Source organism: Balaenoptera borealis (genome assembly GCF_965194805.1).
Source record: "Balaenoptera borealis genome assembly, chromosome: 17".
In the NCBI taxonomy this organism is placed as follows: Eukaryota; Metazoa; Chordata; class Mammalia; order Artiodactyla; family Balaenopteridae; genus Balaenoptera; species Balaenoptera borealis.
The window spans coordinates 65,474,065-65,495,893 of record NC_138876.1 but is presented as its reverse complement, the minus strand read 5'-3'; the positions used below and the strand labels follow the sequence as shown (position 1 = coordinate 65,495,893).

Below are 21,829 nucleotides of genomic sequence, written 5' to 3'. Positions count from 1 at the left end.
GTTATATTTTTCCCACTGTATTGCTTTTGTGGTTTTGTCAAAAATCAGTTATCTAGGGGCTTCCCTGGTGGCGCAGTGGTTGAGAATCTGCCTGCCAATGCAGGGGACATGGGTTCGAGCCCTGGTCTGGGAAGATCCCACATGCCGCGGAGCAACTGGGCCCATGAGCCACAACTACTGAGCCTGCACGTCTGGAGCCTGTGCTGCACAAAAAGAGAGGCCGCAACAGTGAGAGGCCCGCGCACCGCGATGAAGAGTGGCCCCCGCTTGCCGCAACTAGAGAAAGCCCACGCACAGAAACAAAGACCCAACACAGACAAAAAAATAAAAATAAATAAATAAATAAAAAATTTTTTAAAAAATCAGTTATCTATATGTAAGTATGTTTATTTCTGGACTACCTATTCTGTTTCATTGATCTGTTTGTCCACCTTTATGCCAATGCCATTTTTACCATAGCTTTATAAAAATTCTTGAAATTAGGTAGTGTTGGCTCCCCAGTACGGTTCTTTTTCAAAGTTGTTTTAGATATTCTAAGTTCTTGCAATTCCATGTGAAATTATTTTAGGCAAAAATGCCTTCAAGGATTACAGTAGAATTCCCCTGAATTTACAGATTAATGTGGTGAAATTTTAACAAAGTTGAGCCTTCCAACCTGTGTACATGACATATAGTCAATTCTCATTACTGAGATGATGATATCTCAATGACAGCTATGTTTTTTAATGTTCCCGCAAACAGTGAACTATCAAATACTGAATCACTGCTTCTGGGGAAATAACGGGTTAGGTTCCTGTAAGCCCCTGGTCATAACGTTTTTGTTAGTCAATTAATAAATAACCCTGTTTTATGTGTGTTTCTGGCTAAAATCCCTTACTTAATATATACTGTTGAATGACTAATATTGAACTCACAACTAACAGTAACTCCTGCCTGAATGAAGTTTATCTAAACACATACATCTTACCCCTAAGGCATATCACAGCCTTTTTGTGCTTAGGGACACTACAAAGCACTTCAGCACTATGTTTGGGGGCCATTTTAAACAGCCAAATCACCAACAAAAAGCAGAAAAATGTGAAAAATGTGACACTAAATAAACCGAGAAAAGGACGTTCACTTATAGCAGGAGAACGGAAACAAGAAAGCAGAGTGTCACCTTGTTCAGCCTCAGTTCAGATTGCGCACAAAGGGCAACTCAAATTTTTCACCACTCTGCACGTGTCAGCAAATGATCACAAAAGCGCTGCAAGTATTATTTTGGGGTTACATATAAATTTTAGCAAATAGACCAATTCACAAATACAGAATACATGAATAATGAGGATCAAATGGATCTCTCAATTTACTTAGGTATCCTTTCATTTCAGCAGTATTTTATATTACTGAACATAAATATTCTTTAACTTACTTTGTTATATTTATCCATATATGTATTTCATATTTTTGATACTGTTGTAAATGGGTTTTTTTTTCAGATTGTTCCTTGCTAATGTATAGAAATACAACCAACATTTGCATATTGATCTTGTATCCTTCAATCTTACTATACTTATTCATTAGGTCTAGTAGAAGTCTATCAAATTTTCTACATAGAAAATCAGGTAATCTATGAATTAGGACAGTTTTATTCCTTTCTTTGCAATGTGAATACCATTTATTTCCTTTTCTTGCCCTACTGCACTAGCTACAACCTCCAGGACAATGCTGAATAGGACTGGTGAAAGTAGACATCTCTAACTTGTTTCTAATTTTAGAAAAAAAGTGTTCAATCTTTCCACCAATAAGTACAATATCAGCAAACAAAGTTTGTCATGGATGCCCATTTTCATACTGAGGAAGTTCATTTCTATTCCTGGTTTACTGAAGGCTTTTGTTTAAATCAGGAGTGGTTACTGGATTAGTCAAATGATTTTTCTGCATCTATTGAAATGACTGTGTGCTTTTTACTGTTTACTTTGTTAGTGTGGGGAATTATATATATTATTTGATTTTTTTGAATGTTAAACCAACATTACATTCCTGGGATAAACCCCACGTGGTCATGACATAATATCCGTTTAATATTCTGTTGAATTTGATTTGCTAAAATTCTGTTTAGATTTTTTACATCTATGTTTGTGAGTAGTATTGTTCTGTAGTTTCCTTGGAACATCTTTGTCTGGTTCTGGTACCCCAGTAATGCTGACATCAAAGTCTTTGGAAAACATTCCTTCGGCTTCAAATATTTTTGAAAAGTTTGTGTAGAATCGATATTATCTCTTCCTATAGTATTTAGTACAATTCACCAGTGAAACTATCTGAACCTGGAGTTTTCTTTGTGAGAACATTTTTTAAGTACAAATTTCAGTATCTTTAATACATATAGGGCTATTCAGATTATCTCTTATTTTCTTCTGCTTCCTTTGGGATCTGTTCTTTTCTACATTATTAAGGTGGAAATTAAAGTCATTTATTTGAGACCTTTCTTCCTTTCTAGTATAGATACTTAGAGCTACAGATTTCCCACTAAGTACTGTTTTAGTAGCATCTTCTCAAACACTGTGTTCTGTTCTTATTCAATTTAAAATACTTTATAATTTGCCTTTTGATTTCTTCTTTTAATCATGAATTACTTACAAGCATGCTATTTAATTTCCAAATATTGGGGATTTTCCAAGGATCTTTCTATTAATGATTTCTAATTTAACTGCACTATGATCTGAGAAGATTCTTTGTATGAGTTGAATCCTTTTGAATTTATTGAGACTTGTTTTATGGCCCAGAATATAGTCTATCTTGGTAAATGTTCTGTGTGAACTTGTGAACAAATGTGTATTCTGCTCTTCTTGAGTAAAGTGGTCTGTAAATGCAGCCAGGTCAAGTTGACAGTGTTACTCAAGTTAACTATATCTTTGTAATTTTTCTGTCCATTAGTTATATCTATTATTGAGAGGAGTTACTGAAATCTCTGACTATAATTGTGAATATTTCCTTGAATTTCTATTAGTTTTTGCTTCATTTGTTTTGAGCTTAGGTACATAAATATTTAGCATCGGTATGTCCTCTTGATTAACTGATCCCTTTATTGTTATGAAATGATCTGATTTTTACCAGGTAATAAATATTCCTTGCTCTCAAATCTACTCTGATATTAATAAAACCAAGTTTTATTAAAGAACTCCAAGTTTCTTTCAACTAAGTTAGCATGTTATGTCTTTTTCATTATTTTATTTTTAACCTATTTGTGTTTATAGTTACTATTTCTTACAGGCAGATATATGGTTGGGTCTTGATTTTTAATCCAATTTCAGCCTTTAAATTGGGACGTTCAGACTACTTACTTTTTTAAAAATATCAAACGCTACACAAATTTATGTGTCATATTTGTACATCTTCTCTGTATCATTCCAATTTTAATATATGTGCTGCTGAAGCAACACTAGACTATCTACATTTAACGTGATTATACATAACATTAGGTTTGAGTCTATCATCCTACTATTTATTTTATATTTTTCCCATCTGGTTTTTGTCCCCTTCATCTTTTTGTGGTTTCTGCTGAATTATTTTGTATATTCAATTCTATCTACTTTTTTTGGCTTATTAGTTATAACTTTTTTTTTTTTTTTTTTTTTTTTTCTGGCTGCATTGGGTCTTCGTTGCTGTGCGCAGGCTTTCTCTAGTTGCAGCGAGCAGGGGCTACTCTTTGTTGCAGTGTGCAGGCATCTCATTGTGGTGGCTTCTCTTTGTTGTGGAGCATGGGCTCTAGGCATGCAGGCTTCAGTAGTTGCAGCACGCAGGCTTCAGTAGTTGTGGCTCGCAGGCTCTAGAGTGCAGGCTCAGCAGTTGTGGCACACAGGCTTAGCTGCTCCACGGCATGTGGGATCTTCCCGGACCAGGGCTCGAACCCGTGTCCCCTGTATTGGCAGGCAGATTCTTAACCACTGCACCACGAGGGGAAGCCCAGTTATAACTTTCTGTTTTGCTCTTTTACTGGCTGCTTTAGAGATTATTATATATACCTTTAACTTATCATAGTCTACCTTTATATTATACCACCTAATCAAGGGCATTAGAATCTTTAATAACATCCTTCCCCTTCTCCCTCAACCTTCAAGCTACTGTTATTATGCATTGTACTTTTATGTAAAAGCCAAAGAACACCTTAATATTTTTGCCTTAAACAATAAACTACCTTTTAGAAAGATTAAAAAAACTTATACATTTACCCAAGTAATTACCATTTCTGCTTTTTTCATCTTTTTCATTCTCCTGCTGCCTGAAGGACATTCTCTATAATTTTTCTTGTAGTGGGGGAGTATTGAGTAAGGAATTTGCATAGACATTTCTCCAATAATGATATACAAACAGCTGACAAGCATATGAAAAGATATTAAAATCACTAGTATCAAAGAAATGCAAATGAAAACCATAAGATACCACTTCATACCTATTAAGATGGCCATTACCAAAAAAAGAAAGAAAGGAAGGGAGGGAGGGAGGGTGGGAGGGAGGAAAAAAATAAGTATTGGTGAGGATGTGGGGAACTTGGAATCCTTGTTCATTATTAGTGGGAATGTGAAATCGTGTAGCCACTATGGAAAACAGTAATTAAACATAGAATTACCATAGGATCCAGCAATTTCACTCCTGGAAAAATAGACCCAGGACAACAGAAAGCAGGGACTTGAACAGATATTTGCACTCCCATGTTCACTGCAGCATTATTCACAACAGCCAAAAGGTGGAAGCACCCCAAATGTCTACCAATGGATGAGTGAATAAACAAAATGTGGTATATATATAAAATGGAATATCATTCCGCCTTAAAAAGGAAATTGTGACACGTGCTATAACATGAATGAACTTCGAAGACATTATGCTAAGTAAAATAAGCCAGTCACAAAAGGACTTGTACAATTCCACTTATACAAGATATCGAGAGTAGTCAAACTCATAAAGACAGAAAGTAGAATGGTGGTTGACAGGGGCTGGTGGATTGGAGAATGGGGAGTTAGTGTTTTAATGGGTACAGAGTTTCAGTTTGGGAATATCAAGAAGTTCTGCAGATGGGTGTTGGTGACGGTGATGGTTATACAACACTGTTCAGCTACTTAGTGCCACCATACACTTAAAAATGGTTAAAATGGGGGGACTTCTCTGGTGGCGCAGTGCTTGGGAATCTGCCTGCCAACGCAGAGGACACGCGTTCCAGCCCTGGTCTGGGAAGATCTCACACGCCACGGAGCAACTAAGCCCATGCGCCACAACTACTGAGCCTGCGCTCTAGAGCCCATGTGCCACAACTACTGAAGCCTGTGTGCCTAGAGCCTGTGCTCTGCAACAAGAGAAGCCACCGCAACAAGGAGCCCACACACCGCAATGAAGAGTAGCCCCCGCTCGCTGCAAATAGAGAGAAAGCCTGCGTGAAGCAACAAAGACCCAACGCAGCCAAAAAAAAACAAATTAATTTTAAAAAAGATGGTTAAAATGGTAAATTTTGTTATATATATTTTTCCACAATTAAAAATAAAACAAAAAAGCCACTTCTTTTTTGTTTCCTCTGAAATTTTATTTTTATTGAAGTATAGTTGATTTACAATGTTGTGTTAGTTTCAGGTGTACAGCAAAGTGATTTAGTTATATATCTATATTTTTTCAGATTCTTTTCCATTATAAGTTATTACAAGATATAGAATATAGTTCCCTGTGCTATACAGTGGGTCCTTGTTGTTTATTTTATATATAGTAGTGCGTATCTGTTAATCCCAAACTCCTAATATATCCCTCCCCTGCCTTTCCCCTTTGCTAACCATAAATTTGTTTTCTATGTCTGTGAGTCTAGTTCTGTTTTGTAAATAAGTTCCTTTGTATGACAAGTCACTTCTTTTCAGAAAGCATTTTCAGTGGGAACAGAATCCAAAGTTGACAAGTATTTTATAGTCTTTTAAAAATATCACTCCACTCTTTTCTGGCTTGCAGTGTCCAACAAAAACTCTTGTCATTCTTGTCTCTATTTCTCTGTTCACGTCTTTTTTTCCTCTGACTGCTTTTAAGATTTCCTTTCACTATCACTGATCTTCAGCCATTTGATTATGATGTGCCTTAGTGTGGGTTTTTAAATGTTTCTTTCAAATCAGATTCATTGAGCTTTACTGATCTGTGGAGTTTATAGTTGTTTTTGGGGGGTTTTTTTTTAGTTCACTAAACACAGAAAATATTCAGTCATTATTTGTTCTAATATTTTCCTGTTCCCCCTCCCTTCTCCTGAGAATCTAATTAATTTATCTTAGACTATATATTATCCAACAGCTCATAGATGCTCTGTTCATTTTTTTTCAGTCTTTTCACTCTGTGCTTCATTTTGGATAGTTGCTATTCCTACGTATTCAAGCTCATTTATCTTTTCTTATACAGTGTCTTATCTGCTATTAATTCCATCAAGTATTTTTTTCTTTCAGATACTACATTCTTCATTTCTAGAATTTCCATTTCAGCATATTTTTGTATCTTTTATTTCTATTCTCTTCATTTTCCTATTTTCCTCTCCCTTCCTGAACACTGACAGCAAATTAGTAGCAACTCTTTTGACAGCTTTGTCTTCTAAATCAATCATCATTGTCATTTCTGGGTCTCTTTCTATTGATTGATTTTATTTACCCTAGTTATGGGTCATATTTTCATGCTTATTTGCAAGCATTTTAATTTTCTAATTGAAAGGAAATTGACATAACATCAAATTAACCATTTCAAAGTGAAGACATCAGTAGCATTTAGTACAGTCACAATGTTGCGCAACCACCTCTACCTAGTTCCAAAACATTTTTATCACACCAAAATAAACTCGGTACCCATTAGGCAGTTACTCCCCTTTTCTCCTTACCCCCAGGACCTGACAACAACCAACCTGTGCTCTGTCTCTATAGGTTTACTTATTCTAGATATTTCATATAAATGGAATCAGACAATATGTGACCCTGGTGTCTGACTTCTTTCACTTAGCAAAATGTTTTTGAGCTTCACCACATTGTACTATGTATCAGTACATCATCTCTTCTTACAGCTAAATAATATTGTATGGTGTGTATGTACCACAATTTGTTTACCCAGTCATCTATCCATTTGGGCTGCTTCTACCAACTGGCCATTGTAAATAGTGTTACTATGAACATGTGTGTACCTATATTTGAGTACCTGTTTTCAATTCTTTTGGGTATACATCTAGAGTGGAATTGCATGGTAATTTTATGTTTAACTTTTTAAAGAACTGCCAAACTGTTTTCCACAGAAGCTGAAACACTTTACATTCCCACCAGCATTGTACAGGTGTTCTGATTTCTCCACATCATCACCAACACCTGTTATTGTTGGTCTCTTTGAATCTAACCATCCTAGTGAGCCTGAAGGGCGTACTAATTGTGGTTTTCATTTGCATTTCCCTAATTACTAATGAGGTTGAGTATTTGTTCATATGCATGTTGGCCATATGTACATCTTCTTTGGAGAACTGTCTATTCAAGTCCTTTACCCATTTTTAGTTGGGTTGTCTCTTTTTTTTTTAATATTTATTCATTTATTCTTGGCTGCATCGGATCTTAGTTGCGGCACATGGGATCTTTTGTTGCAGCACATGGGCTCTTCATTGCAGCATGCAGGGTTCTCTCTAGTTGTGGTGTGTGGGCTTCTCTCTAGTTGTGGCGTGTGGGCTCCAGAGCACACGGGCTCCCTAGTTGTGGCACACAGGCTCCAGAGCACACAGGCTCAGTAGTTGTGGCTCATAGGGGCTTAGTTGCCCCACGGCGTGTGGGATCTTAGTTTCCCGACAAGGAATCGAACACGCACCCCCTGCATTGGAAGGCAGATTCTTAACCACTGGACCACCAGGGAAGTCCCTGAGTTGCCTTTTTATTGTTGAGTTATAAGAGTTATAGTTCTTATATTTAGGTCTTTGATCCATCTTGAGTTAATTTTTGTATGTGGTGTGAGGTAGGGATCCAAGTTTATTCTTTTGCATGTGGATATCCAGTTGTCCCAGAACTATCTGTTGAAGATATTATTCTTTCCTGCATTGAGTGGTCTTGGCAATCTTGTCAAAAATCAGTTGGCTATTTATGTATTAGTTTATTTCTAGTCTCTCAATTCTATTCCATTGGTCTATACCTCTTTCCTTATGTCAGAACCACACTGTTTTGATTACTGTAGTTTTACAGTATGATTTGAAATGGGGTAGGTATGAACCCTCCAACTGTGTTCTCTTTCAAGACTGTTTTGGCTATTTAGGCCCACTGAAATTCCGTAAGAAGTTGAAGATCAGCTTTTCAAGTTCTGCAAAAAAGGTCACTGGAGTTTTGATAGACATCATATTGAATATGTACACTGTTTTGCATACTATGCCATCTTAATGTTAAGTCTTCAAATCCATAAACACAAAATATCTTTCCATTTATTTAGGTCTTCTTTAATATCTTTTAACAGCGTTGTATAGCTTTCAGAGTACAGGTCTTTCAATTCCTGCATGCTTTTAGATGCTAGTATGAATGGAATTGTTTTCTTAATTTCCTTTTTGGATTCTATACCGCTGGTATACAGAAACACAATTGTATTTTGTGTGATCTTGTACTTACAACTTTTCTGAATTCATTTGTTAGCTCTATTTGGTTTTTAGTAGATTCTTTGGGATTTTCTATATATCAATACATGGTAACATGTCATCTACAAATAAAAATAGTTTTACTTCTTCCTTCCCAATTTGGATGTCTTTTATTCCTTTTTCTTGTCTAACTGCTCTGGCTATAACTTCCAGTACAATGTTGAATAGCAGTGGTGAGGATAGGCATCCTTGCCTTGTCCCTGAACATAAGGAGAAAGTTTTTAGTCTTTCACCATCGAACTGGATGTTAGCTGTGAGTTTTTCATAAATGCCCTTTATCATGCTGAAGAAGTGCCCTTCTATTCCTAGTTTTTGAGTGTTTCTATTATGAACAGGTGTTGGATTTTGTCAAATGCTTTCTGTATCAACTGATACAGAAAGGTGATCATGTGGGGGTTTCTTTCCATTGTTCTATTAATGCAGTGGATTACATTGATTGATTTTCCTATGCTGAACCACTCTTGCATTCCTGGAATAAATCCCACTTGGTCATGGTGTATAATCCTTTATATATATTGTTGGATTCAGTTTGTTAGTATTTTGTTGAGGGTTTTTGCATCTATATTCATAAGGAATATTGATCTGTAGTTTTTTTTTTTTCATGGTGTCTTTGTTTGGCTTTGGTATCAGAGTAATACTGGCCTCATAGAATGAATTAGGAAGTATTGCCTCCTCTCCTATGTTTTGGAAGAGTTTGAGAAGGATTGGTGCTAATTCTTCTTTAAATGTTTGGTAGAATTCATCAGTGAAGCCATCTGGTCCTGGACTTTTCCTTGTTTGGGAGGGATTTTTTTTTTTTAATAAATTTGTTTATTTATTTATTCATTTATTTATTTACTTCTTCTTTAAATGTTTGGTAGAATTCATCAGTGAAGCTATCTGGTCCTGGACTTTTCCTTGTTTGGGAGGGATTTTTTTTTTTAATAAATTTGTTTGTTTGTTTATTTATTTATGGTTGCAATGGGTCTTTGTTGCTGCATGCGGCTTTCTCTAAGTTGTGGTGAGTGGGGGCTACTCTTCGTTGAGGCGTGTGCGGGCGTATCATTGCGGTGGCTTCTCCTGTTGCAGAGCACAGGCTCTAGGTGCACGGGCTTCAACAGTTGTGGCTCGCGGGTTCAGTAGTTGTGGCTTGCGGGCTCTAGAGCGCAGGCTCAGTAGTTGTGGCACATGGGCTTAGCTGCTCTGCGGCATGTGGAATCTTCCCAGACCAGGGCTCGAATCCGTGTCCCCTGCATTGGCTGGAGGATTCTTAACCACTGTGCCACCAGGGAAGTCCCGGGATTTTTTTTTTTTTTTATTACTGATTCAATCTGTTTACTTCTTATAGGGCTGTTGATATTTTCTATTTCTTCTTAAGTCAGTTTTGGTAATCTGTGTTTCTAGAAATTTGTCCATTTCATGTAGGTTATCCAATTTGTTGTTCACAGTACTTTCTTATAATCTTTTTAATTTCTTTAAGGTCATGGTAATGTCACCACCTTCATTTCTGATTTTAGTTATATTCGTCTTTGCTCTTTTTTGTCAGTCTAGCTAAAGATCTGTCAATTTAGTTGATGTTTTCAAAGAACCAACTTTTAGTTTTGCTGATTGTCTATATTGTTTCCCATTCTCTATTTTGTTTACCTCCACTTTAATCTTTATCATTTTCTTTCTCCGGCTAGCTTTGGGTTTAATTTTGCTCTTTTTCTAGTCTTCTTAAGGTGAAAAGTTATGTTATTTGTTTGAGATCGTTCTTTTTAAATGTAGGTGTTTAATGCTATAAATTTCCCTCTGAGCACTGTTTTCACTGCATCCCATAAGTTATCGTATATTGTGTTTTCATTTTCATTTGTCTTTAATTGTTTTCTAATTTCCCCTATGATTTCTTCTTTGACCTCTTGGTTATTTAAGAGTGTACTGTTTTAAGTTGCACATATTCTTGAGGGTTTTGGTACTCTTTCTGTCACTGATTTCTAGCTTCATTCCACTGTGAACAGAGAAGATACTTTGTATGATTTCAATCTTTCAAAATGTATTGAGACTTGTTTTGTGGCCTAACATATGGCCTATTCCTGGAGAATGCTTTACATGCACTTAATAAGAATTTGTATGTTGCTGTTGCTGAACGCTTTGTATGTATCTGTTAGATCTAATTAGCTTATAGTGTTGTTCAAGTCCTCTATTTCCTTACTGATCTTCTGTCTAGATGCTCTATCCCTTATTCAAGGTGAGGCAAGCATTTTAATTTTGAATTGGATGACAAACACTAGAAATTTTATATTGTTGGGTTCTGAATTGTGTTGTATTCCTCTATACAGTGTTGGACTTTGTTCTGGTGCACAGTTAAATTACTTGGGATAACTTGGAGCGTTCTGAAGACTCTTTCCAATGCCCTATGTATTACAAGGTATTTACACTCTAGATAATGGAGACACAAACTATTCCTAGTTTTGTGTGAGCTCCAGAAACTGTTTTCTTACTGCTTTCCAGTAGTTCTTTCCCTGACTTTGAGTAGGTCCTGCCATGTCAGAACTGAGCCAAAGACTCAAGAAGAACCCTCTGCAGCTCTCCAGAATGCATATGTGCTTGAGTGTACTCTTTAACATATATTCGCCACTCTCCCCCAAAGCTCCCTTCTCTCCAGTACTCTGACCTACAATTCTAACCACCACCTTGGCCTTCCTAAACTCTTATCTTTGTTTCCTAATCCCAACAAAATTGGGCTCTGTTCTGATTCCTCCTCACACTACAGCCTGTAAACAACTTCCAGGCTCTACTGTAAACTGGTGCAATAGAAGGGCTTACCTCATTTGTTTCTATCCTCTCAGGCATCACAGCCTGCTGCCATCTGTCATCCAATGTCTAAAAACCACTGATCACATATTTAATATGTTCTCAAGTTATTTAAGGAGAAAGAGAATATTATTGCTGCATAACACAATACCCCCAACTTAGTGGCTTAAAAATTAAGCATTTATTTTTTTCACATAGTTTCTAAGGTTCAGCAATCAAGGAGCAGCTTGGCTGGGTGGTTCTGACTTAGAATCTCTCATGGGGTTGCAGTCAAGATGTTGATGGGAGAGCAGTCTAGGTAGGGCTGAAAGCTTGACAAGGGCTGGAGGATCTGCTTTCAAGAAGGCTCAGTCACACAGTTAGCTAAAGGTCTTGGTTCCTTGTTAGCTGTTGGCAGGAGGCCTCAATTTCTCACCATGTGGACCTCTCCAGTGGGCTATTCACAACATGGCAGCTAACTACTCTCAGAGTCAGCAATGCAGGGTGACACTGAGGGAGAGAAAGGAGGATGGAGAAGGCACAATGTCTTTTATAACCTATCCTTGGAAACGATCCATCACTTCTACCATATTCTATTGGCCACACAAACAGATGTGCAAGAGGATTACACAATGGTGTAAATACCAGGAGGCAGAGATCATTGGGGGCCATCTTGGAAGCTGGCTACACAGAGGATAAATCTTGTTATGCCAACATGGCAGAAAGCCAACATCCTTCTTATACATTTTAACCTCCTTGTGTTTACTACTTTTTTAATCCAGTAACTGTACACTAAATCCTATGACTTCAAGAGAGATGGGCAGATTGTAAATAGATCCTACTCCAAAGCCAGACTTGGAGAAAAACTAAGAGTAAGTATCAGCAGTTTTTAAAAGCGAAAAGGATAGAGTTTCCAGTGCATATGGCAAGAAGGAGAAGGAGAGCACCTGTAGCTGACCTGGGCTTGAGACATGTCCAAGTGCTTCACTCCCCCAATTACTTACTCTAATGACCAACTTAAATGTCTGCCCTCCTTTCTCATCCATCTCCAAAGCAACAATAGCAATAATACCAGTCATAGTACTATCAACAGTAGTAGCAAGAGTACTAGAACCAACACTAAGCATTTGGCCTTTGTTATCCCAATTACTCCTCACAACAAACCTGTAGGATAGTATCATTATCCCTTAAACTCTAGGCTTTTTGTTTCTTAATGACCAAACCCTGGCTTTACACTTTACAGTACACCTTGATACAACTTTATTCTTTCTGTATAACACCTGGCTCCCTCTTGCCCTATAGGATTCTCCACTCTTCTGGCACTGAAGTTGTTTTGTCCTCCCTGTTCTCCTACTCCACTTGATTCAGGCCTTAAAGTTTCCCCTTAGGGCTTCCCTGGTGGTGCAGTGATTAAGAATCTGCCTGCCAATGCAGACACGGGTTCGAGCCCTGGACTGGGAAGATCCCACATGCCATGGAGCAACTAAGCCCATGCGCCACAACTACTGAGCCTACACTCTAGAGCCCACGAGCCACAACTACTGAAGCCTGCGTGCCTAGAGCCCGTGTTCTGCAGCAAGAGAAGCCACCGCAATGAGAAGCCCGCGCAGCGCAACAAAGGGTAGCCCCTGCTCGCCGCAACTAGAGAAAGCCCATGGACAGCAACGAAGACCCAACACAGCCAAAATTAAATAAAATAAATACATTTATAAAAAAAAAAAAAAAAGCTTCCCCTTGGCTTCCATGTTCCTAACAGCGACTACCAAACCTCTTTAAAAGGAACCACCACTTAAACCTCTGTTAATCCCTGGCTGCTGGGCTCTCCCAAGGCTACAGCTGCCTAACATAGACTTCCCAAACCCTTAGGACACACTGCCCGGTCAAGTGTGCCTCACCAACTAATCCCAAAACATTTGCCCTATTTCAGTCACTAATTTTTAAATAGTATTTCACAGCACATGGGCCTTCTCAACTTATATTTGCTACAGCTTAATGTTCAAATGAGTTTCCTTTCCCTAGGGGCTTGTAATTAATCATCAGGGAGAAAGGTCAAAATACACCAAACTCTTACTTAGTGGTACCCTGGAAACATAGGTTACCATTAGTTACTTTTTGAATAATGAATGAAAAAAATACAAACTAATGACTATAAACTCTCAAGGGGATATAATCCAAAGAATTTTTACACATAAAAGGTAAAGATGACAGTGGACACATATAAGCAATTCACAAAAGACAAAACACAAAAGAACAAACATAAGCAAATCATAGAAATGCAAATTAAAATATCACTTTTTGTCAGACAGATTAATGGAGATTGAAAATTTGTCAAGGAAATAAGGCAACAGGCATTCTGATAAATTTCTAATAGATATAATTTTGTATTTTTGGTATTTATGCATCAAATATCTTTAAAATCTGCATACTCCTTTGACTAGTATTTCCATTTCTAATAATTAATTCCAAGAAAATAATGGACAAAGGAACACAGGTGTATGTAAAAAAAAAAAATACTAACTGTGGCACTAACTATAACACAAAATCTGTCCAACAATAAGGATTTGATTAAATAAATCTTAGTACTTCCAAATTATGGATTAAGTCACTTCAGATATTATGTATTACATAATCCCAGTTTTTTAAAATAACATATATTCGCATAAAAACATACCTGCATAGAAAAAAAATCTAGAAGTATACACCCCAAAATGTTAGCAGTGACTGTTTCTGTAAAAGAATAGTGGAATTACTTCTGATTTTTTTTTCCTTTTTACTTATCTATACCACCTAATTTTTCTACATGAATTGTGCATGGATAAGAACACACACCCTTAAAACGCAAAAGTAAAAATGAGAAGCACAATTTAAAGGCAGAAGTGTCATTACGGTAGCCGAACGTGGAACATTCCTATGTTCCCTAATAATAATGTCAGGCAGAATTAATATCAAAAAGGATACCAAGTAACTTAGTATTCAAAAGCCTAGTTTTTAATTAGCTCTAGGAACACATATGGAATAATTTGCTAGTACTATTCAGGCATTTTAACAAAAGACCTCCCCAAATTTATTTATTAATCCTAAAGACAGTGTTGAAAATTATGCAGTAAAATCTCAACTGCTTCAAGATGAGTGTCAGCTTCAATTGCCTTTTCATGCCTTTTCACATTTACCTTGAGAACCCTCTAATGGGAAAGCAGTCACTGTGAAAATAATAAAACATAAAAATCACTCATATGTTTAAGAATTCAGTGTGACTTTAAGTCTGGATGAAAAGAAAGTCTTCTCTATAACTTCTACTATTCCAAATTAGGTTAGCTTTTCCCCTCAGACTTGAAAAGTTTAAAAAACTTAGTCAAGAGAGGGTCCTGAAGCAAGCCAAGAAATACATCTCTGTTACAAGCAAAGCATGCATATCTCCAGGCACTGTGGACAATTTCTAGCCAAAGCCCAGGGAGCTGCTGGGGCCACGCAGAACGCTGCCTAGGAGTTGTTTGCAACGCCTGGTTCAACACGACCAGTAGCACAGAGGGTTAGTAAATCCTCATTAGGACTAATCTATAAACTATAATTTTCAATGATGTTGCCTGACATAAAATGATCATTTCCATCTGTCTATAGTAGAATAACTGTACCCATATAATTAATGGCAGGTATCTGTACAGTCACTTGGGGGGAACTTCACACCTACAGCACAGTTTGTATGTTACATCTCATAAAGCTCCATCAGTGCATCTAATGGGACTTGACAGCAACCATGAAGGCACAGGAAGCACTAAGCACAGTATGATTCCTTTTAGCCCATGTTAGTAACATCACTGATGAAAGCAATATTTGTGGCACAAGAAAATTGTCTAGTTCAAGGAGAAAATCAAAGAACGACTGTGCATAAGGGAGAGATTTTATATTAATGGCATTTGTGTAAAGCAGCATCATATAATACCAAAACGGACAACACAATTATATGGTTACTGCTGACAAGGATGGAGATCTCCTTGCTTTAGTGACAACCTTAGCACCATTCATCCACTCATTCAGCAAATACATGAAAATCATATACAACAAGAACTATTCTAGGACCTGGGGATATAGGAGTAAACAAGCAAAGTCACTCCCTTCATGGAGCACAACATCTAACAAGGAAGACAGACGTTAAATAATATTACATATTTTAATACAACTTTGAATGTCAGGATGTCATTAAATAGAAGGGCAGGGTGCTATGAGGCAAATCCTAGGCCTGGGAGTCAAGTGAACCAAGCACGGGGTGGGTGAGAAGAGGTCAAGCTGGAACGACCTGGCTCAACCTGAAAGAGTCTAGTTTGACTGAAGCATTTAGATTGTTTCCTGGGCACACGTTAAGTCTGAGAGGCATAAAGACATACAAGTTAAGAGATCAAGTTGGTAACTGCTACCTAAGTCTGGAGCTCAGAAAAGAAGTCTAGACCAGGTATAAACTGAGAAGTCATTTGCTTAGAGATGGTGTGTGATGCACAGGAACTGGAGATTTCTTAGGCCAGGTGAGCTGGATGGGGCGGGGGCTGGGAGGGGTCATGTATTACGTCCTCAAATCACAAAAGAATTAACTACTTCTTGCAATCAAATTACTTTCTTCTCTCTTGATTTGCAAATGTGAAATAAATCAAAGTACTTTCTAATATTATAGTTATGATACAATGCCCTTTTTGTTCAGAAAGGATAAGATTAAATGTATAAAGTTCTTGGAGAAATGTCAAGACCTAAGAAAAATACTTCTACAGTGAGTCTAAGGCATTGTATGCTATAGTTTATTTAGCAGAGCACTTTCTTCCAGCCTTTTCCAGTGCCCTAGAAAAGGACTCTTTTTTTAACACACTGATACAACTACCTCACAAGATGTGTCACTAGAAATGCTTTTGGTCTGCAGAACTGCCACCTACTGAAGCTAGATCACAACTGTAAGCATTCTAAACACATCAGCAAGTCCTGGAGATGTGACATCAAAAAGAACAGAAAAACCTTCTGCTCTGCACACTTAAAACTTAACTTTCAGGACTATCGCTATAATCCTTACACAACCTGCCCTGCAGTCTTCCTATGACAAATATATAGCATGTAACTGCTCTATAAAGCAGCGGTCAGGTTATGGTTATACAAAAGCTGAGTTAAAATGCTCCACGATTTATGGCCCAAGCACCATATAAGTGTGACATGCCTTAACACAAACTCACCTGATTTATTTGAAGCATGTTAAAACAATATTGACCAAACTGCTGTATCCCTCACGGCTCCAAAAACTAGAAAATGAAAATGAAGAAATAAGTTCAACTTAGTTGGTAATCTCAATGATTAGCACTTTAAACACATGCCTGTGACCAAAATCAAATACAAAAAATGGAGTAGATCTAAATCAGCGTAGAACTTTCAATGATGATAAACATGTTCTATATCTTTGCTGTCCAAACCGGTAGCCACTAGACACATGTGGTTACTGAGCACTTGAAATGTGGCTAGAACAACTGAGGAAGTAAATTTTAAATTTTCTTTAATGTTATTTAAAGTTAAATAGCCACCCTGTGGCTAGTGACCACCATACTGGACAGCGCAGATCTAGGCTGAACAAAGTCTCTTCTGGTTCTAGAGTTCTACGACAATTTCAGCAAAAGTGAAGCTGTTAAAACAATGTAAAAGTTTCAGGTTAATATTTAATATATACTTCCCTTGCTCCAGTAACGTTTTAAACAGCTTTGTTCCCCTCCTCTATAAGATAAATTAAGCCTAAAGAAGATGTAACACACACATATTCTCTTAGGTGGTATGGAAAAGAGCACATAGTAAGATTACCTAGTTGCATTTTTTCCTGTTTCTGATTTTATTATCATCATTATAAAAATAGCATGCATATTAAAATTTTACATAAAATTTTCAAAAACAAAATTACCATCCTGACACATCCCATTGTTACATTTGGATTTGTTTCCTTATGGGTCTAACCTCCTCGCCATGGTTGTATTTCTTTTCATATAGCAAATGTCTTCTACACTTAACTTAAAAATATATATCAAAGAAGGGCAGGAAAACCCAAATAAATAAATAAATAATGGGATTTTGTAATGGGAAAAGTTACATTAAAAATTATGTAGTCCCCCCAACAAATTATCTGAAAAGCAACAACACAATTTTGACATATACCAAAAGAGCTAAATCCAATCACTTGTGTAAAAATTTTTATGCTATAAAATTTTTAATACTGAACTTTCCCTCAGAAGCAAAGGTTCTGGAGATATATATATACACACAAATACCATATGAATATACATATGTGTGTGTGTGTGTATACATATATTTGGCTACAATTTTTTCAAGATGACAAACTAGAGTCAATTCAAAATGACTTTCAAAGTTTTCAATTATTTCTTTTTTTTTAATATAAATTTATTTATTTATTTTTGGCTGCGTTGTGTCTTCGTTGCTGCACGTGGGCTTTTCTCTCATTGCAGCGAGCGGGGGCTACTCTTCGTTGTGGTGCGCAGGCTTCTCATTGCGGTGGCTTCTCTTGTTGTGGAACATGGGCTCTAGGAGCACGGTCTTCAGTAGTTTGGCTCGCGGGCTCAGTAGTTTGGCTTGTGGGCCCTAGAGAGCGCAGGCTCAGTAGTTGTGGCACATGGGCTTAGTTGCTCCGCGGCATGGGGGATCTTCCTGGACCAGGGCTCGAACCCGTGTCTCCTGAATTGGCAGGAGGATTCTTAACCACTGCGCCATCAGGGAAGCTCCTCAATTATTTCTTACAATAGTGACCTCACCATCTGTACCAATTTTTGTATTTTCCAAGAGAATCACATTTGTAGAAATAGCACAAGGCCTGAGTACCAGTGAATTTAAGTTTTAGTCCAAGCTCTCCAGGAAATTACCTTTTTTTAATATAAATTTATTTATTCATTTATTTAACTTTTGGCTGCATTGGGTCCTCACTACTGCACACGGGCTTTCTCTAGTTGCTGAGAGCGGGAGCTGCTCTTCGTTGCGGTGCGCGGGCTTCTCATTGCGGTGGCTTCTCTTGTTGTGGAGCACGGGCTCTAGGCGCGCGGGCTTCAGAAGTTGTGGTACACGGGCTTCAGTAGTGATGTGCACAGGCTTAAGTTGCTCTGCGGCATGTGGGATCTTCCTGGACCAGGACTCGAACCTGTGTCCCCTACATTGGCAGGCGGATTCTTAATCACTGCTCCACTAGGGAAGCCCCTTCAGGGGATTACCTTTTGAGCTTTGGTAAATTGCTTTATGTATCTTTGAGTTCTTTCTCTTGCTTCTATTTTCTTCCTTTTTTTTTTTTTAATCTTTAAAAAGTAAATGTAAGTCCTTTGGTAGGCAAACAACAAATAGAATACAGCAGAAATAATGAGCTACCACTTCCAAGACTGGGTTATAAAAAGACCATCATTTCCCTCCTGGGTGTCACCTGCTCTCGTTCTCTCACCTGTTTGGTCTGCAGGAAGCTGGCTGTCATATTGTGAGCTGCCCTGTGGTCAGACCTACATGACAAAGAACTAAGGGACACCTTGGGCCAACAGCCCAACAGAAACTGGGGCTTTCTGTCCAGTACCCCCAAGGAACTGAATCCTGCCAAGAGTCACATGAATGACTCAGAAGCAGATCGTCCCCCAGTCAAGCTTTCAGATGAGACTACAGCCCCAAAGATAGCTTACCTGCAACTTCCTAAGAAATCCTGAACCACAGGCACCCAGATAAGCTGCAGCCAGATTTCTAACCCACAGAAACTGAGATAATAAATATTTGTTTTAAGTTCTTAATTTCTGGGGTAATTTGTAACAATAAATAAGACACTTCCATTCAACCCAAATTCTATAATTCTATGGTATTAATTAATATATTTAGGTAGACCAAAAAAAATCAATTCCCTGTTCAACATGAGCAAATGAGTAACGCTAGAATTTGAAAGGAGTAAATTATGAAACTTAAACATTTACATTCTATTCAAAAGATGACATCATTAAAAAGTGTAGCATTAGTCAAATGGTATTAAAATACACTATCTACAACTAAAACTACAAACCTAAGCAGTTTTCTTTTTTTTAATTGAAAACAATTCATTTGGACATTAAAACATGAACAAACCACTAAAAGCATCTCAGTGATCTAATGTCCCTTATTTTCCAGAATTTAACATTATTTAGTAAGAATTTACCAAATTTGAGAAATCTCATTCTGTTTTCATTTTATGTAAGCCTCTAAAAATTACAAATCCTTGTCTATAGACCTGTATGTGTTTCTTCAATATTAGATTTTGGTAATACTAGTGGCTGATCCTGAGAAGTAGGCACAATAAGATATAGGGGTACATTTTTTAAAGTTCTGATCTTCTGATATACAAAAAGCAGTTTTATGAAGAAGCACAAATGAAAGCACGTATTCACTCAAAACTGACCATACAATTTTAAATATTCCGTAAGCCTTTCCTTCACAGTTATAAAAATCTGTATACATTAAAACATGAAACTAATATGTCTGTGACAGCACTCTGTGAGGTAACTGGATAAAAATTCTGAACATATTCTTTTCCACAAACAAGTTGTGTTAGATTTATATCAATATAAAGATTATAACTATACCACAGGCAATTTGGAATGCCCACAGTGGCACATCTCTTTAACATTTCATGTCTTATTTAAAGACATGCCAGGTCTACTATCCTATATTTAAAAGAATTTGATAAAATATCAAGTCATATCAATAAGATGCAGAGCATTTTATACTACCCATGGTTTCATAAAATCCACCTCTTCCTCTTCTGTCAAAAGTTTCCAGCTACCATTCATTCCAATTACAACTATGTACTTTTAGAGAAACCTATTCACATGTCCCAAAAATGCCCTACAGTGATATCCAGTCAGGCGCATTAGAACATGCAGTTCCAGATTCCAAGCTACTAAATGAAGACAGGCAGGGCAGTTTATGGAGAGAAGGCACTACTAACTGGAGAAGACTTGCCACTCATGAAGAATTAAAGGTCCAACAGGTATCTGAAATGTACTGCTGATATCACTCACCGCTTATATTATGAATTACAATTTGCTCATCTGATTAATTGAAAGCTGTGCAAAATTAAATCTATAAAATCCTCAACAATTAAATCCTGCTTTATAAAATGGCATTATTAAATTAACATATCTATAAATTTTATATTGGCACCCATCCCACGACTGACAGGTAATCCCCTCTTAAATGTCTTACCTGACAATATGAAAAGCAAAAACATTTACTAATCCCCATTCTTACACTCCAAACTACTACAAAACTAAATACCAACTCAAAGCTTCTTACTCTAAAAAACTCATGAGCTCCTGGGCTTCCCTGGTGGCGCAGTGGTTGAGAGTCTGCCTGCCAGTGCAGAGGACACGGGTTCGAGCCCTGGTCTGGGAAGATCCCACATGCCGCGGAGCAACTGGGCCCCCGTGAGCCACAACTACTGAGCCTGAGCGTCTGGAGCCTGTGCTCCGCAACAAGAGAGGCCGCGATAGTGAGAGGCCCGCGCACCGCGATGAAGAGTGGCCCCCGCTTGCCGCAACTAGAGAAAGCCCTCGCACAGAAACGAAGACCCAACACAGCCAAAAATAAACATAATAAATAAATAATAAATAAAAATTTAAAAAAAAAAAAACTCATGAGCTCCTTAAAAAGTGTTTTTAAAAAGGCTTTTCATTTTCATTTCTTTTTAAAAGTAGGTACCCCAAAAAACTATTTTTATGTAAGAAAATCAAAACAATTTAGTATAAATTTTACTATCTCCTAAGAGCCTATGAAATATTCTAAGTATATAGAAGTCTCACTCCATGAACCGTTCCAGTGAAAAACCCCACATACTACCAGCTAAGAAAAAAAGGAAATTAACATTTACCAGACACCAATTTTATATATACCAGGTGCCATATTTTGCCATTTTTATATTAGCTCATTTAATCCTTATCACCTTGGGATGCAGGTGTTATTCCCATTTTTCTAGAAGTTGGGTTACTTCCCCAGTCACATTGCTAGGATTAAAACTCAGTTTTGTCTGGTTCAAAGTCCCCTTCTTTCCATTATATGTTAAACTATAAATAAAAGCTCAACTCCTTAAAAATGTTCCTTAACAAAGGGCTTGACCTCTAAAACATAATGGCAAGGATTCTATATAGAACTTCAAAACTATATTGATTTCCTCAAAATCAATCATACACAAATATAAATTATAATTACTGTGGATTCTAGACACTCATCTAATATTTTCTTGAGTATCTAGAAGAGGCACAAATATATCTATACATGATTTGATTATACTATGCCTGTCTCCCACTATTCAGTCTAATATTAACAAAACCCAATTTTGCAATATCTAGACTTTTCCCCTTTCTTTATTATGATCTGCATACATAAATGATCAGCTATCCAGTGCTCAAAGTATACAAAAGAAAAGAA

The 21,829-nt window shown here is 37.2% G+C and overlaps 1 protein-coding gene across 1 annotated transcript in view; it reads right to left on the bottom strand.

Moving 5' to 3' along the window:
* The window catches only part of STAU2 (staufen double-stranded RNA binding protein 2), a 286,094-nt gene that overhangs the window by 261,415 nt on the left and 2,850 nt on the right, over window positions 1–21,829 (bottom strand). Inside the window, exon 2 of the mRNA XM_082364073.1 lies at window positions 16,591–16,656. The gene's annotated coding sequence lies outside the window, so the exon portion shown is untranslated. The remainder of the gene's footprint in view (window positions 1–16,590; window positions 16,657–21,829) is intronic.